This window comes from Peromyscus leucopus, chromosome 23 (assembly GCF_004664715.2).
Source record: "Peromyscus leucopus breed LL Stock chromosome 23, UCI_PerLeu_2.1, whole genome shotgun sequence".
NCBI classification, from domain to species: Eukaryota; Metazoa; Chordata; class Mammalia; order Rodentia; family Cricetidae; genus Peromyscus; species Peromyscus leucopus.
Genome location: NC_051082.1, coordinates 36,910,295 through 36,928,540, shown reverse-complemented (window position 1 = coordinate 36,928,540; position 18,246 = coordinate 36,910,295). Strand labels below are relative to the sequence as shown.

Below are 18,246 nucleotides of genomic sequence, written 5' to 3'. Positions count from 1 at the left end.
AGTCCTCACACAGCCACTTTACTGGATGAGCCACCCGCCCCGCCCCGCCACCTGCCTTCTTGAAGATTCCAATTAGCCTGCTCACATATGGAGTTCCACAAGTAGTTCAGACAGAATGGCATCTCTGTATCTGGTTGCTGCCTTCTCCCTATAGACTGGTCAGTCACCAAGACACATAGAATTGACCTCCACACACACCATCACCCCTTTGCCTCCCTCATTTTTTTTTGAAGGGATACATACTTCTTTTTTATGTACAAATGTGGTGGATACAGACCACTAATTACAACCGTGTTTTAAGTCATATAGCTTTAGAATGCTTGTTGTTTTTTTAACATGATTTTTTATTGATTCTTTGGGAATTTCACATCATGCACCCAAATCCCACTCATTTCCCAGTCTCTCCACATATGCCCCTCACTCATCACCGTAATGTCCCCCACAAAAGAAAATTTTAAAAAATATTAATTAAAAACAAAACAAACAAAAACACCACTTTGCTCCTGTCTTTCCCACCTCTCCAACACCTCTGCATTCATCTTAGTGGCACTGGGAGCTGCAGTGGGCCATGCAGTATACCCTCTCTGCTTTACTTGCAAATGTTTATTGCAGTTATTATGGTTCAAGGCCTCTGGCCCCTGGTACACCATCAATACTGGACCCTGACCAAAACTCCTCTCAGATACCCTGCTGCTGTCTGGAGTCATGGAGATCCCGCAGCTATGGTTCCACAGGACGGGTCCCTTCACGTACTTCAGCAGGTCACAGATGGGGTAGATGTTGAAAGGGCCAACTCAAAGCCTTGAATATGGGCCTGGGTGGTAGATGATTTGGTCAATCTGGGCCCCTGGGATCTCTCCCATGATGCCCATGCCATCAGGCCTCTCTCCCACACCTGTGGTAAGGGGCAGGGCCATCTCTTAAGTGTGGAGCCAGCTCTTCCATGAGGAGTGGATCCAGTTCTTGTGCTGCAGTGGCCAGCAAGGGGCAGGACCAGCTCTCCCAGGGCCACTGAAGGGTGACGCTGGCTCAGCACAGCCCTCAGATTTCAACATGCATGGTTCCTATGGCCCCCTGTGGTAACATGGGCCATGGAAATCAACACAGACCCCAGCTGCAGCAGGACCATGGACCCAGACATGCCCTTGGCAACAGCTGAGGCCCAGAAGTCACTATGGCCCTGGTGGCAGCACAGGCCACCTTGATCAGTATGGCATTGGTGGCAGCATGGCCCTAAGACACCAACATGGTCTCAGGTGGTTGACCAGACCCTACTATCAGCATGGCCCTTGGTAGTAACAGGAGCCATAGACACCAACTCAGACCCTGGCTGCCGTAGGGCCATGGACCCAGACACAGGCCTTGGCAGTAGCTCAGGCCCAGAAGTCACCATGGCCCCAGGTGGCAACACAGGCCACCCAGATCAGTATGGCCCCAGCAACCTCAGACACCAATGTGGCCATGGGTGGCAGCCCAGACCCTGGGCATCCACGTGGCCCCTTGGTGGCAACACAGGCCACGGAGACCCTGGCTTTGGTAGGACCACAGACCCATACATGGTCCTTGGCAGCAGCCTGGGCCCACATGTCACTATGGCCCCAGAGGGCAGCCCAGGCCACTCAGATTGGCATGACCCTCAGGCACCAACATGGCCTCAGGTGGCAGCCCAGACCCAGGGCACAGCCTTCAGTGGTAACTGAAGCCATGGAGATCAACACAGACCCTGCCCCCCCTCATTTTTAAAAATTATATGTGTGTTTGTTGACACACATGAAGTCATAGAAAGATTCCTTTACTCCCACTTTACGCAGGCTCCAGGGATCACACTTGGGCTGTCCGGCACCTTTATCTGCTAAGTCCTCTTGCTTAGCCACCCCCCCCCATCCTGACACCCACGTCTGGTTTGCACAGCACCTGCTCCCACCCTCCCTCCTCTTTAGGCAGAATTTTCTGCTTGACACGTTTTACTTTCTCTGAGGTCTCTTTGATAAAACACTTCAACTAAAAACAATTGGGAGGGGACTGGAGAGATGGCTCAGAGGTTAAGAGCACTTCCAGAGGTCCTGAGTTCAATTCCCAGCACCCACATGGTGGCTCACAACCATCTGTAATGACATCTGGTGCCCTCTTCTGGTCTGCAGGGATACATGCTGTATACATAATAAATAAATAAATCTTTTTTTTTTTTTTAAAAAAAAAAAAAAAAAAAAAAAAACAATTGGGAGAAGAAAGGATTTATTTTCTGTACACTTCCAGATGGAAGCCAAGGCAGAAACTGAAGCAGAAACCATGGAGGACCACTGATTCTGCAATCATCAGTTAAGGAAATATCTCACAGCCATGGCCACAGGCCATTCTTTTGCTGAGACTCCCTCCTTCCAAGGGGACTCTAGCTTGTGTCAAACTGACAATAAAAACTAAGGATAGAACGTTGGGTTTTTTTTTGGCAAGCCAGTAAGTCACCCTCCTCTCTGGGTCTGGGCCAGCCTTTCTTCACAAGGCAGATCCCAAGAGAAAACCTCAAAATCCCAGTTGCTGCTTAAGGCTTATTCTCAGGCTCATATTCTGCTCTCTTACACAGCACAAGCTCACCTGCATGAATGGTACTCACCACAGTAGGCTGGGCTCTCCTACATTAATTATGAATCAAGAAAATACCACACAGACATGCCCAAAGGCTAATCTGATAGACGTAATTCTTCAGTTGAGGCTGTCTCCCAGGTGTGTTGCCTGCCATTGACAAGCAAGATTAGCCTTCACAACTCTGGTTTCCTTACTGGGTTGGGCATGGTAATACTTGTCTGTGGTCTCAGCTCCGAGAAGGGAGCAGGATCAGCATTCAAAGTCACCCATATGACAGAGACTTTGATACAGTCTGGGATACGGAGACCCTGTCTCCAAACAAGTAAACAGCCCTTTTTAAATTTTTTTTCATTTATGTGTACATGTTTTTGTGCGTGTATGTACATGTGTGTAGGTGCCCTTGGAGGTCAGAAGAGAGCATCAGATACCTGGGTGCTGGGATCTGAACTGTGATGATTGAGCACTACTCGCACTTAACTGCTCAGCCATCTCTCCAAAACCGCCCCCTCCAGTTACTTCTGTGTGCAGCGTGTGTCGGATGCCTTAGTTGATCTTCATCTTTTTTGACGCACGTCTCTCACTAAACCTGGAGCTTACCAAAGAGGCTACCCTAGTGGACCAGTGAGTTCCAGGTTGCTCCCTGACTCAGCCTCTCCATGTAGTACAGTATCTTTTTTACATAGGGCTGGAGGAGGATCTGAGCTCAGGTCCTCGTGTTTTTGTGACAAACTATTTACCAACAGAACCATCCTCCTAGTCCAACTCTTAAGTTCCTGATCCTCCCATCTCTACCTCCCAAGAGCCAGGATTATGGGCTTGCACCACCATTCCTGGCTTGACAAAATTTTTTCAGATAATCATTTTTTATTAGTTTATAGAGACTGAAATTTAAATTTCATATAATTTTCAATTAATAAATTACAACTAAACAATAAGTTCAATAGGTCTTTATTTTCTTACAACAATAAACAAAACATCAGAAATCTCAAATTATGTATTACCAGCCTATTTATAGCAGCTTCCTCTCAGATTAACTTTCCATTTTGGAGGGAAACAAGACATTGGACATGCTATGGGGAGGTGAATCATTCCATCCTACAGGTAAGATCCTTAAGCTCAGGAAGTAAACAACTCAAAGGTTTCAGAAAGCCCTTCAAACTGACCAGATTTACTAAGCCCTTTCTTCCCCAAGCACATGCTTTATGGATGCTGAGACACTCTCAGCCCAACTCAAGCTGCCTGGAAGAAGCAGATACCTACCTCACTGCCTAGAAGAGGGGCAGTCTCCAGTCTGCTGAACTGCCTGCAGGTTGTGAGGTCTGCTCCAGGTTTTCAGGGTTTTCTTGAGTTGTCACCCATGTGGAGGTGGGCTTTTTGATGATCCAGCTGACTGAGCCATTCCTGCTCTTGTAAGTAACCACAATAAAACTTATCGGTTTACCAAGTTGGACTTTGATGGTGTCTTCTTTCTGGTCTGTTGTTAGTTCCCTATTTAGGGTAAGTAGAAATTTGTTAATGTCTGACCCCCAGAAACAGTGTCATACAACAGGCTAAAATCAAGGTGCCGGCAGGGCTAATCCCTTCTGCAGGCTCTAGACAGTATTGGTGTCTGCCTTTTCTGGCTTCTGTGCCCTTGGTCCAAAGCTCAGTCCACTTCTTCAGGGCTGGCAGCAGAGCTTCTGCCAGTCTTTCTGATCCCTGCTCTTTTGCCTCCCTTTTAGGAGGTGCTGTGGTGACTGTCATAGATGGGGACATGACTCCTCCCACATTCTCTCAGACCTCAACTGTGGCAACAGTCCAAGTTCTAGCCTCCCTGAAGAACTCAGCCAAGCATGGGTAGAGCAAGCCAGGTTTTCAGTTTATTATTCAGGTTAAAAAGCAAATGCAGGGTTAAGGTGCTTACTGCCCCATCTGAGGATTCCAGTTTGATCCCAAGGACACACATTAGGAGAGAACTGACTCCCCTGAGTTGTCCTCTGAGTTCAACACATGCACTGTGGCACACATACACATAAATAAATTTAAATTTTTAAAAAGCAGAAGCAAAATAATCTCTGAATGGAGGGTGGACCAAGCCAGGCACCAGCAACAGAAGGCACCTAGAATCTGACTGACAGCTCTGGGTCGAGCATTTCTCCTCCCCTGGCTCACCACTGGGGCAGTCTAATGTCTTTCAGGAACAGGAAGAGAGTTTCTCAGAAGCTGCACATACCCACAATTCAGTCTCTAACCATCAGATGCACGGATATGCTGAAGGTGTAACTACTTGCAGCTGCTGAGCTTATTAGCAGAAAAAGCAAAGGTACCTTGTGTGTGCTGCAAGGCAGGGGTGCGGCCTCTATGGAGCCAGCTGGAACTTACAAGACAGGCTTGTTTTTCTACAGCTGCCCCTCTCTTTCTGGTTGGCTACCTAATACCAGCTGTAAACTTTCTTATTCCCTGTATTCTAGCATGTGTATGTGTGCACATGTATGTGTAGGCCATCAATATAGGGTGGGCATCTTCCTCAATCACTCTCAACCTTGTTTTTTTGTTTTTGAGACAGTCTCACTGTGTATCCCTGGCTGACCTGGAACTCCCTATGTATACCAGGCTACCACTGAACTTAAGAGATCCGTTTGCTTCTGCCTCTGGACTGATGAAATCACTTTCCCAACTGAGCCATCTCCACAGTCCCTTATGGTTTGGTACTAAATGTTCCCCCAAAGTTCCTATCTTCAGAACAAAATGGACCATGGGGGCTCTGACTTCATCAGTGGTTCATCCATTGATAGGTTCACAGCTGAATGAACCATGAGAAGGAGATGGGGCTGTCCTAGGGGGTAGGACCTAGATGGAGGAAGCAGGTCACTGGGGTTAGATATCTTGTGCCTGCTTCTTTGTTCTCAACCTCTCCCCCTCCTGGCTGCCAGGAACTGGGCAGCTGAGCTATTCATGCTTTCCACTATGATCTTCTGCCCCATCCAAGGCCAGAAGCAATGAAGCCAAGTGACCATGGACCGAAACCACTGAAAACCAACAGCCAAAATAAGCCTTTCTTCTATATAAAGTGTTCATCTCAGGCATTTGTCAGTGACAGAACACTAACACAGATATCCTCAGCAAAACATGTGAGGCTTTGTGGGCCTATGTTCTCTGTTCCTAGGGCAGCTACATGACTTACAAAAACGTAGGATCTGGAGTTGAACAGATGGCTTAGTGGTTAAGAGAGCTTGCTGCTCCTGCAGAAGCCCAGAGTTCAGTTCCTAGCACCCACATCAGGTGGCCTTACAACCACTTACAACCCCAGGTGCAGTGGACACCCTCTTCTGGCCTCAAACACCTACACACATTTGCACATTCACACATACAAACTCACTCACATTTTTTGTTTGTCTGTTTCTGTTTTGTTTTTCAAGCCATGGTTTCTTTGTGTAGCCCTGGCTATCCCGGGACTAGCCCTATAGACCAGGCTGGCCTCACAAAGATCTGCTTGCTTCTGTCTCCAAGTGCTGGGGTTAAAGGCATGTGCCACCACCCAGTTCACCTTCAAAAAATTCTTAAAAAATGCATGTAAAGCTTACTCTTACCCAGTCTTCAGAATCATGACATAACTTCTCCAGCTTCTTCTCTGTGACCCTTCAAAGCAGGCAACTGGCACCTCTTCAGTGTCCTCTCCACTCACTCACTACCTGAATTCCTGGTGTGGAATGACCTTCCTGGATAGGTGTGTGCTTTCCCTCGTTTTCATATGTGTGTGTACATGTTTGCATGAATGGACTCACGTATGTGCAGGTGCAATGTGCATATGCAAGAGGAGGCCAAAGTTGATGTTGGGAACCATTCATAATAGCTCTTCCCTTTTATTCATTGAGACAGGTCTCTCAATCAAACCATAGCTCACTAGCTTGCTTTGGGGATTCTGTCTCTACCTTCCAAGGCTGGAATTACAGAGGGCCACACACCAGCCAGTTGGCATTTATGTGGGTCCATAGGAATTCCCTGGCTGGTCCTCACCTATCGGCAGATCAGGAAGTCAAGAGACTGGACAGGTAAGAACCATAAGCAGGTATCACCTTCAAGGTCTACTCTTACTCCCCAGCAACCTATTTCTTCCCACTAGGCTGACTCCAAAAACTGTGCCTCCTGCTGGAAACCAAATGTTAAAACACATGATGCTGTTGGGGGTGGTTCTCATTTACACCATAACCCGTACTCCTTAGGTGCTGCCTACACATAGTGACTTCCTTACAAAGTGTTCAGTGTGGTGGTATTTGTAATCTAAAAAATAAAGCTTCTTTGAAGATCAGATGACAGCGCCAGCCAGAGTTAAACATAGAGGTCAGGCACTGGTGGCACACACCTTTAACCCCAATATTTGAAGCACACATACCATTAATCCCAGCACTAAGAAGGTTGAGATAGAAAGTGAAATAGCTGAGCAGAGAAAGGCATATAAGGCGTGAGGAGACAGGAACTAGAGACCCTTTTGGCTGAGGGCTCAGAGGCATTCTGTCTGAGGATTTGTGTAGACAGGATCAGCTGAAGAGTTGGTGAGGTGAGAAGTGGCTGTGGCTTCTTTCTTCTGATCTTTCAGCATGTACCCCAATATCTAGCTCTGGGTTTTTATTATAAGACCATTTAGGCCAGGAGGTAGTGGCACATGCCTTTAATCCCAAGGAGGCAGAGTCAGCATATCTGTGAGTTCAAGGCCAGCCTAGTCTACAGAGTGAGATCCAGGACAGGAATCAAAACTACACAAAGAAACCCTGTCCCGAAGAAACCAAAACATAAAACACAAAAAAAACAAAACAAAATAAAAAACGAACAAAAAGGCCATTTAGGATTTGTGCAACAATTCAGTGCCATGCTGGAGATACAGCTCGGTGGAACAGAATTTGCTCAACATGCATGAGGCCTTGGGTTCAGTCCCCATATCACATAAACCAGACAGAAACAAGAACAAAGCAAAAGAAAAGGAAGGACGGGAAAGGGTAACTATGCTGGAGAAACTGGCAAGTGTCACCAGCAATGAAGGTGGACATCAAAGTACAGACACTGCTTAGGAAGGGTGAGAGGCTGGGTTCAGTGGTAAGGCACTTACTGTGATGGCTGTTCTTGATGTCAACTTGGCTAACATCTGGAATGAACTAAAATCCAGAAATGGAGGCATACCTGTGAGAGAATTTTTGCTTGATTTAAAGTAGGTCAATCTACTTCTAGTCCGAACCTTTGAGGTAAGAAGACACATACCTTTGATCCAGATCTTGAAGCAGAAAGACACATGTCTTTAATTTGGATCTTGAGGTGGGAAGACACACCTTTAATCTGGGCCACACCTGATAGAAGCCTATACAAGAACATGGAAGATGGAAGCTTTTGCTCTTTGCCTGCTTGCTCTCACCTTGATAGCAAGTGCATCCCTTTACAGGCAATTAGAGCCTACATCTTCAGGATTCCAGTGTCTACTGAAGACCAACAGAGACATCCAGTCTCTTTGGACTGAACAACTACTGGATTCTTGGACTTTCCATTCATGGCCTGCCATTGTTGCCTGTAAGTGATTCTCATAAATGCTTTATATATGAAAAATTCATTGTATAGTTCTGCTACTCTGGAGAACCCTGACTAACAACTTAGCATGCTGAAGGCTCAAGCAAAACTGACCAAGTAATGTTGACGGATGTACCTCATATATGAGAGCCCGGGGAGACAACTCAGTCAGTAAAATGCTTATAGTGTAAGCATAAGGACCTGAGTTTGGACCCTTACCACCCACACTGAGCACAGGTGCAGACCTATAATCTTGGCACTGAGGAGACAGAGACAGGAGGATCCCTGGGGCTCATTGGTCAGTCAGCCTAGCCAATCGGTCAGCTCCAGGTTCAACGAGAGACTCTGTCTCAAAAAATAAAGTGGAGGGTGACTGAGGAAGACGACAGATGTCAACCTTTGTCCTCCACATTCGTACAGACACAACATGATGGGTGAAAACCAGTAATGGGCTGCTTTGATCTTTCTGTCAATAATCCATTATCATAATCTGTGACTACTCCGGCAGGGAAACATCTTCCAAAGTAACTCACTAGCCAGGTACAGTGGTGCATACCTATAATTTCAGCACCCAAGAGTATGGTGACGTCTAAGCCAATCTGGTTTGTTCTAGACAGCAAGATGACTGAGAGCTACAGAGACCCTGTCCCAAAGGACAAACCAAAACAAAATACCTGACCTGTGATTCTTAAAAGTGTCAAGGTCATCACAAACACAGAAAGTGTGGTTCTGCCACAGGCAAGAAGTGGCTACATAGGACAATTAATTTAAGTATAATGTGGTACTCTCTGTGGAACCCTAGAAGAGTAAAGGGACATTAGAAAAAGATATACTCTAAATAACTAAAAACAAGGCATCAATATTGGCCTATTAATTACAATGAATTATTTTTGAATGTGTATGTATGTGGTATATATAAGTATGTACTCATGTGAGTGTGTGCACATATGTATGTATGCATGGGAAGGACAGAGTGGATGGCAGTTACTCTCTTGCTAATTTTTTAGAACATTTATTTATGTGTGTGCACGCAGATCAAAGGACAACGTAGAAAAGTCAGTTTTCTCCTTTCACCACATAAGTTCCAAGAATTGAACTCAGGTTGTTAGGCTTGGAGGCAAGCTACAAAGTTGTCTGGGTTCTAAATCTAATTTTTTAAGACAGGGTCTCTGAGCTTAGAGCTCATCAATTCGGCTAGGCTGGCTGGCCAATGAGCTCCAGGGATCAGTTGGTCTCCATTCTACCAGTGCTGAGGTTAATAGTTGTGTGATGCAGGGCCCAGCTTTTATGTGAGTGCTAGGGCATCCAAAATCAGATCCTCAAACCTGTGCAGCAGGCACTTTCCAGACTGAGCCATTTCTCTAACTGCCCCTCCTTTCTATGTCAGTGCTAGGGGTTAATCTTAGGCCTTACACATACTAGGCAACCTCTCCACCTTTGATATCCCTAGCCCTATTTTAAAACAACAACAACAAAAAAAACCCAAAATCTTGTTGTGTAGCCCTTTCTATCCTAGAACTTGATGTGTAGCCCAAGCTAGTCTTAAACTTGTGACAATCCTCCTATCTCAGCACCCCAAATGATATTACAGATAATACAGTATTACTCTAAGCTTCAAGAGAATCAGGAAATACAAATCTCTACCACCAGGTCTGGTAACGACTATATTACTAAGATGGATGTGATGGCGAACATCTTTAGTCTTAGCACTTGAGAAGCAAAGGCAGGCAGGGCTATAGAGTAAGACCATCTCACAACAAGCAAAAAACAAAACAAAACAAAACAAAAACCAAGGTAAGTATATTAATTAAAAAAAATTTAACTAATTAGGGAACCAGGTATGGAGAATAATACTCTATCATCTTTCTGATATTCCAAAAAATCTAAATAGTCTATGGCCAACAAGATGGCTCATAGGATAAAGATACTAAATAAGACAACCTGAGTTTGACCCCATGTGTTGAAAGAGGCAAATTAACTTCCTCAAGTCTCTCTCTCTCCCTCTCTCTCTCTCTCTCTCTCTCTCTCTCTCTCTCTCTCTCTCTCTCTCTCTCACACACACACACAACACACACACACACCAAAAAAAATTAAAAAAAAATTTTAATGTAATTTTTAAACAGTCATTTTTGTTTGTTTGTTTTTTGAGACAGAGTTTCTCTGTGTAGTTTTGCTGCCTGTCCTAGATCTTGCTCTACAGACCAGGCTGACCTCAAACTCACAGAGATCCTGCTGGCTCTGCCTCCTGAGTGCTGGGATTAAAGGTGTGCTGTGAATGTTCTGTATGCCTGTGGGAGCCCGTTCTTGGGTTCCTCGTGGCTTTACCCAGCAGGTCCGCAGAGGAAGATTAGGACCACGGGCCTGAGTGCAGGTGTCTGAGATGGTCTGCATTTGGCTGTGCTGGGGAATGGTCTGTATGTCAAGTTGTTCTGATTGGTCAATAAATAAGACACTGATTGGCTGTGGCTATGGAGGAAGTATAGGCAGGACTAACAGAGAGGAGAAAAGAAAGAACAGGAAGGCAGAAGGAGTCACTGCCAGCCCCCACCCTGACAAGCAGCATGAAAAGATGCTGGTAAGCCACGAGCCGTGTGGCAGGGTATAGATTTGTGGAAATGGATTAATTTAAGCTATAAGAACAGTTAGCAAGAAGCTGCCATGGCCATACAGTTTGTAAGCAATATAAGTCTCTGTGTTTACTTGGTTGGGTCTGAGCGGCTGTGGGACTGGTGGGTGACAAAGATTTGTCCTGACTGTGGGCAAGGCAGGAAAACTCTAGCTACAGGCGTGTGCCACTACCGCAAAAAGACAATTATTAACAATAGAATATAAATGAAGGAAAACCATGCATAGTGGTACATATTGGTAATCCCAAGACTAGGGAGGTAGAGGCAAGAGGATCATGAGTCCAAGGTCATCTTCAGCTACACACCAAGTCTGAAGCCAGCTTGGGCTACACAATACTTGGGGTAGGGGTGTCTGAGAAAGGGCTTGTTGGTTAAGAGCACTGGCTGCTCTTCTTGAGGACCTGACTTTGATTCCTAGTACCTACACAGTGCTTCACAGCTCTCCCTAATCTCAGTACCAGGGTATCCCCCACCTTCTTCTAGTCTCCATGGGCACCAGACATGCATGTAACACAGAGACATACATATAGCCAAAACACCTGTGGTGGTTTGAATCAGAAGAGCTCATAGATTAGAATGCCACCAAAGTAGCACTATTAGGAGTGTGACCTTGTTGGAGTAGGCGTGCCTTTGTTGGAGTAAGTGTGTCATTGGGGGCGGGCTTTGAGGTTTCAAAAGTCAAAGCCAGGACCAGTGGCTCTTTCTCTTCCTGCTGTCTGGGGAATCCAAATGTAGAACTCTCAGCTCATCTCCAGCAGTATGCTTGCCTGCATGCCACCATGAATTCTGCCATGCTTGATAATGGACTAAACCTCTGAAACTGTAAGCCAGTTCTAATTAAATGTTTTCCTTTATAAAAGTTGCCATAGTCATAGTGTCTCTTCACAGCAATAGAACAATGATTAAGACAGAAGTTGGTACCAGAAACTAGGGTATTGTTGTGATAGGCCTAACCATGCTTTTGTTTGGAGGAATATGGAAGACTATAGGTCTCTGTACTAGAAAAGTGATTGGACACTTTAACTGGGGCTTAATGGGCCATACTACTAGAAGCATGGAAGGCAGTGCTGAGGGTAATTTGAACTGTGGGGGCCCAGCTTAAGAAGTTTCAGAAGGGAAGAACATTAGTATGCAGCTTAGAGACGATTCTTGTGGGGTTTTTGCCCAATAATGTGACTTCTTTTTGCCTTTTTCTAAAAAGTCTCCCTGAGGCTAAACTGAAAAGTTTTGGATTAATGGTGCAAACTGAACAAGGGAAAACACAAAAAGTATAGTTTGAGGAGAAAAGAGGCATCAGGAAGTATAATGGAACTAAGGCCTGTGTTCAAGGAGATAAAAAGATTAAAGAAAATCCTGGTGCTAAATGGAATAAAGGGAGTGGTGGCCTCAGGGCAAGATCACACCAGGTAAGCTTTTAACTTTTGAAAAGGAATTAAGAAACGTTTAAGCAGGGAAGGAAACCATCAAAAACAGAAATCTGGTGAAGATATAATTGAAGGATGGGGCCATGTTCCAGCTCCAGCAAGCAGCAGAACCTGGCAGCTTTAGACACATGCTTCTGACTTTAGAATCAAGGATAAAAGAAAGAGGTTATGGACTATGCCTCTGAAACTAAGGAAAGCCACTTACGTCAGGCCTGTGTCAGAGGTGTCCCTGCATGGAGGCCTGCATTGGGTGATGCTGTGAAGGTGAAGCTGGATTGCCTTGGAGACGACCCAAGATGTTGGAAAAGCCAGAATTGTAGGATACCTACTGAGGAAAGCTACAAACAAAGAGTGGAATCAGCCCAAGAGAGAGAAGTGTGTTACAATTAACAAAGCCGAAAGGAGTTGGAGATCTGAAGAGCACTTTGACAGCAGGCATGGATATGCAGTTTGGAGTTTTCAGGCTTGCTTTGGTCCTGTATTTCCTCACTATGCTCCCTTTCTTCCCTTTTGGAATGGTAATGATATCCTCTGCCTCTGTATGTTGCAAGTATGTGATACGCTTTTTTATTTTGATTTTACAGGGGGCTAGAGTTCTGCCTTGAGTCTTAGAAGAGACTTCGGATTTTTAAACAGAGTTGAGATTGTTACAGATATTGGGACTTTTGAAGCTGGACTGAATGCAGCTTTGCATTATAATATGGCTACAAGCCTGAAGATCAGGGAGTGGTTTGGTTTGAGTAAGAACAGCCTCCATAGGCTCATAGATTTGAATGCTTAGTCACCAAAGAAGGCACTATTAGGAAGTGTAGCCTTGTTGGAGGAAGTGTGTCACTAGGGGTGGGCTGTGAGGTCTCAGATGCTCAAGCCATGTCCAATATGCCTGCAGATTCAGATGTAGAACTTTTAGCTACCTCTCCAATATCATGTCTTTCTGCATGCCACCATGCTTCCTACTGTGATAAAGGACTAAACCTCAGAACTGTAAGCCAGCCCCAGTTAAATGTTTTCCATTATAAGAGTTGCCATGGTCATGCTGGGCGGTGGTGGTGCACACCTTTAATCCCAGCATTTGGGAGGCAGAGCCAGGTGGATCTCTGTGAGTTCAAGGCCAGCCTGGTCTATAGAGTGAGTTCCAGGAAAGGCGCAAAGCTACACAGAGAAACCCTGTCTCGGAAAAAAACAAAAAACAAAACAAAACAAAAGTTGCCATGGTCATGATGTCTTTTCACAGCAATAAAAACCCTGACTAAGACACAGGTAGATCCTTGGGGCTCCCTGGTCTGCCAACCTAGACTAATTGGCAAGTTCTAGGCCAATGAAGATACTTTGTCTCAGAAAAACAATGTAGACAGTGCATAAAGAATGACACTGGAGGCAGGCGGTGGTGACACACATCTGTTATCCTACCACTTGGGAGGCAGAGGCAGGCAGAGCTCTGAGAGTTCTAGGTCAGCCTGGTTTACACAGCAAGTTCCAGGACAGCCAAAACTACACAGAGAAACCCTGCCTCAAACAAACAAACAAACAAACAAACAAACAAACAAAATGACACCAGAGGGATCTCTATCCTCTACATGCATGTGACCACACATGTGCATGTGTAAACATAAACACCCACATCTGCTGTGGAATAATCCTTCTGTACACTGTGAATATATGTTACTCTCATTGGTTAAAAAAGAACTGACTGGCATACGCCGGACAGCCAAACTGAGAATGCTAGGAGGAAGAAGGGCAGAGAGTGGAGTCGCCAGGAGACAAGGAGGGAGCAAGACATGCTGGAGGACAGGTAAAGTCACAAGCCATGTGGCAATACATAGATTAATAGAAATGGGTTAATTTAAGTTCTAAGAGCTAGTTAGTAATAAGTCTGAGCTATCAACCGAGCATTTACAAGTAATATTAAGTGATTATTTGGGAGCAGCTGCTGCACAGGAAAACTCAGCCTACACATACCTACATACACACATAAATATAATTAAAAATTCAGCTATTCAGTTAACTAGCTACTGTCAAGTGCCCAACATCAAGTTCAATAGGGAAGTGTTGCCTCCCACACCATGTGGTTACACAAATACAGTGGCTGTTTATGTGCTCCAGGTCTGGACTCAGGTCTGCACGCTTGCACAGCAAACCTCCTACTTACTAAGCTATCTTCCAGGCCCCATACCCAAAATTTCTACATGGTCTACAGGGCAACACTAAACAATAAAGGATGTAATGCTGTTATGGAATAATCCCTTTGTACACTGTGAAGATTTGTAGCTTTGATGGTTAATAAACAAGTTGACTGGCCAATAGCTGAGCAGAATAAGGTTATGTGGGAAAGCCAAACTGAGAACGCTGGGAAGGAGAAGGGCAGAGGAGTCAGGAGTCACCATCCTGACACAGAGGGAGCAGGAGATGAATATGCCATGCTAATAAAGGCATGTGGCACAGCATAAATAAGGAATATGGGTTAACTTAAAATGTAAGAGCTAGTTAGACTTCTAAGCCTGAGCTACTGGCCAAGCATTTATAATTTATATTAAGTCTCCAAGTCAGTTATTTGGGAAGTGGCTAATGGTTAATTGGGAGCAGGCAGGACAGGAAAACTCTTACATAATTTTTCTCAACTCCTCTGATTCTTCTTCATAGTCCATCTCCCTGACTACCCTCTTTGAGGCGCTATCCCTACCTTCCTGTACCCTTTTCCCAGTTCACTTTTCTTCTTACCCTTTTAAAAACTACTTCAAATGGAACTCACTTGATTTCTCTTCTGTTTCCTCCTACAAAAGCTCATGGTCCGATGGTAACATGGGACTTCTGAGTTCTTGAAATGCAATTGGTCCAATTTGATATGTAAAATATACACTAGATTTCAAAAGCAAAAGGAAAAAACAGAAAGTAAAAAAATCTCACAACATTTAAAAAAAAATTTTTTTTTTCCAAGATAGGGTTTTTTTTTTTTTTCTGTATAGCCCTGGCGGGCCTAGAAGTAGCTCTGTAGACTAGGCTGGCCTGGAATTCACAGAGAACTGCCTGCCTCTGTCCCCACAGTGCTGGGATAAAAGCCCTGGCTGTCCTGGAATGCACTTTGTAGACCAGGCTGGCCTCAAACTCAGAGATACCCCTGCTTCTGTCTCTTAAGTGCTAGAACTAAAGGTGTGTGCCGCCACCACCTGGCAGATCATGTAACTTTTAACTTTGATTGTATGTTGAAATATTTTAGACATAGTTGGTTAAATAAAATTATTAAAATATCTCTTTTTTACATTTAAAAAAAGATCCTGTGTGTGCCCAGGTGTGGATGTGAAGGTCAGAGGACAACCTGCAGGAGTCAGTTCTCTCCTCCCACCCTGTGGGTTCTGGAGCTTGAACTCAGGTGGTGCCTCACTCTGTTGAGGCATCTTTACCTCTGTAAAAGAACTAATGACTGACTTTTTTTTTTGAAATAGGGTCACATGTAGCTGAGGCTGGTCTTGAAATTTGCTATGTAGTCAAGGATGCACTTTTTTTCTTTTTCTGGAGCTGAGGACCGAGCCCAGGGCCTTGTACTTGCTAGGCAAGCGCTCTACCATTGAGCTAAATCCCCAACCCCAACAATTTTTGTTTGTTTGTTTTTTCAAGACAGGGTTTCTCTGTGTCATTTTGGTGCCTGTCCTGGATCTCGCTCTGGAGACCAGGCTGGCCTTGAACTCACAGGAATCCACCTGGCTCTGCCTCCCGAGTGCTGGGATTAAAGGTGTGTGTCACCACTGCCCGGCCTAGGGTGCACTTTTTTTAAAGAAAGGTTTTATTTATGTATGTGTGAGTGTGAATGTGGATTTGTGTACATGAATGCAGTGCCCTTAGAGGACAGAAGAGAGTGTTATATCCCTTGGAAGCAGAGTTACAGGCAGTTATGAGTCAATAGATGTGGTTGGTTGCTGGGAATTGAATCCTTGTCCTCTGCAAGAGTAGTAACTGTCCTTAACGGCTGTGCCACCTTTCCATCCTGCCCATGAACTTTTGATCTTCCAACTTTATTTATCTCCCGAATTCTTGGATTACGGGATGCAATGCCTGGGTTTGAACGCTATCTAGTACAGGAGACCAAACACAGAACTTTATGTCTGCTAGGCAAATACTCAACCCCTGAGCCACATCATGTCCTTTTTTCTTTTCAGCTTTTCTTTTGTGAATCTCCTTGGATGTGCTAGCAAAGTACTTTACCACTAAATTACATGGCCCATAAGATAATAAACATGTTCCTCATACATAATATTAACATTTTAAGTTGCCATATAGCTGACAATTTTGTGGCTTCCTTAAATTTTTACTGTGTAGAGCTGGTTAAGAATGTCACAGGGCTGTAGAATTGGCTCAGCTGACACTGGCCAACTCAACTGTTGAGTGTGACAACCTGAGTTCAACCCCCAGACCCCACATAATGGAAGGAGAGAACTGACTCCTGCAAGCTGTCCTTTGATTTCTACATACATGTTCATACAAACATATAAATACAGAATATATTAAAATACAATATTTTCAAATTCCATAAAACGATCTTTAAAAGGTCATATAGGCAGTTGTGGTGGTGCAGGACTGTAATCCTAGAATTTGAGAGATGGAAGCAGAAGGATCATTTCACCTTCCTTAGCTATGTTTAAGGCCAACCTGGACTACATGAGACCCTGTCTCAAAAACATACGCATCACCTTTTTTTTTTTTTTTTTTTTTTTTTTTTTTTTTTTTGGTTTTTCGAGACAGGGTTTCTCTGTGTAGCTTTGCGCCTTTCCTGGAACTCGCTTTGGAGACCAGGCTGGCCTCGAACTCACAGAGATCCGCCTGGCTCTGCCTCCCGAGTGCTGGGATTAAAGGCGTGCGCCACCACCGCCCGGCCGCATCACCTTTAAACCCAGCACTCAGGAAGCAAAGGTAGGCAGATCTCTGTGAGGTAAAGTCAGTCTGGTCTATAATTCAAAGCCAAGACTATTTAGGAAGACCTTGACTAAAAGAAAACAACAAACACGCTAAAAAAAAGAAAAAAGAAAAAACAAAGAGACAGAGAGAATTTTTTTTTTTTTTTGTTTTGTTTTGTTTTTCGAGACAGGGTTTCTCTGTGTAGCTTTGCGCCTTTCCTGGAACTCACTTGGTAGCCCAGGCTGGCCTCGAACTCACAAAGATCCGCCTGGCTCTGCCTCCCGAGTGCTGGGATTAAAGGCGTGCGCCACCACCGCCCGGCCAGAGAGAATTTTTTTAAATCATGCAATTTGCATATACTTTTCTGATAGCACTATCCCAGAACAGCAGCCACCGAAGGGACAGGCAGTTGTTTTCTGATCACTGCCTGGCTGGCACATAGCATGCATTTAAAATTTCAAAGGAAGAGGAGCTGGAAAGATAGCTCAGTAATTAAGAGCACTGGCTGCCCTTCCAGGGGACCCGGGTTCGGTTCCCAGCACTCACAAGGCAGCTAACAATCGTCTGTAACTCCAGTTCCAGAGGATCCGACATTCTTTTTGACCTCCGTAAGCACTGCACGCATGTGGTGCACGCAGGCCGAAACCCATCCATACGCATTAAAAAAAAAAAATCTTAAAACCAAAACTTTTCAACGTTAGAGCCTCTGGGAATGCCATGGTGACCACATCCCTTCATTCATTTCACTAGATAAGAAAACTGAAGCCAGGCGAAGTGACGTCAGCCGGTGCTCAACCGCAGGCAGGCAGAGAGGAAACGTCGGTCGGGGCCGGGATTCGAACCAGAGATCCTACCCTCCTAGCCTGGGCTCCCGATGACCACACTTCTTACTTTGGGCGGAGGCGACTGCACCGCCCGTCAGGTGAAGACCAGACGGTGTGAGTTCCACAAAGAGAGGCACTCCTCGGCCTCCGTGTCCGGTCGGCGTCTGCGGCGGGCCATGGCCCCGCTCGCCCCCTCCACCGCCATGGCCAGCCACTCGGCGCCTCCACCGGCCGCTTTGGCCCCTCGCTGGCGGCGCTGACAGGAAGTCCTGCCTCCGCCGCACGCACCAGAGCACCGCGACAGCCATATCGACCAATGAGCGCCGTCTCTTCAAAGACGCCGGCCAATAGGCGAGCGCGCTGAGAAGG

General features: G+C 45.3%; 1 long non-coding RNA gene across 1 annotated transcript; it reads right to left on the bottom strand.

The window, feature by feature from the left end:
- Positions 1–3,528: 3,528 nt before the first annotated feature.
- Positions 3,529–18,122, bottom strand: LOC119086535. The gene is made up of 3 exons (XR_005089847.1): positions 17,945–18,122; positions 14,916–15,022; positions 3,529–4,071 (listed from the first exon to the last, which is right to left on the bottom strand). It is a non-coding gene; the product is annotated as an uncharacterized LOC119086535 (long non-coding RNA).
- Between the last annotated feature and the right edge of the window lie 124 nt (positions 18,123–18,246).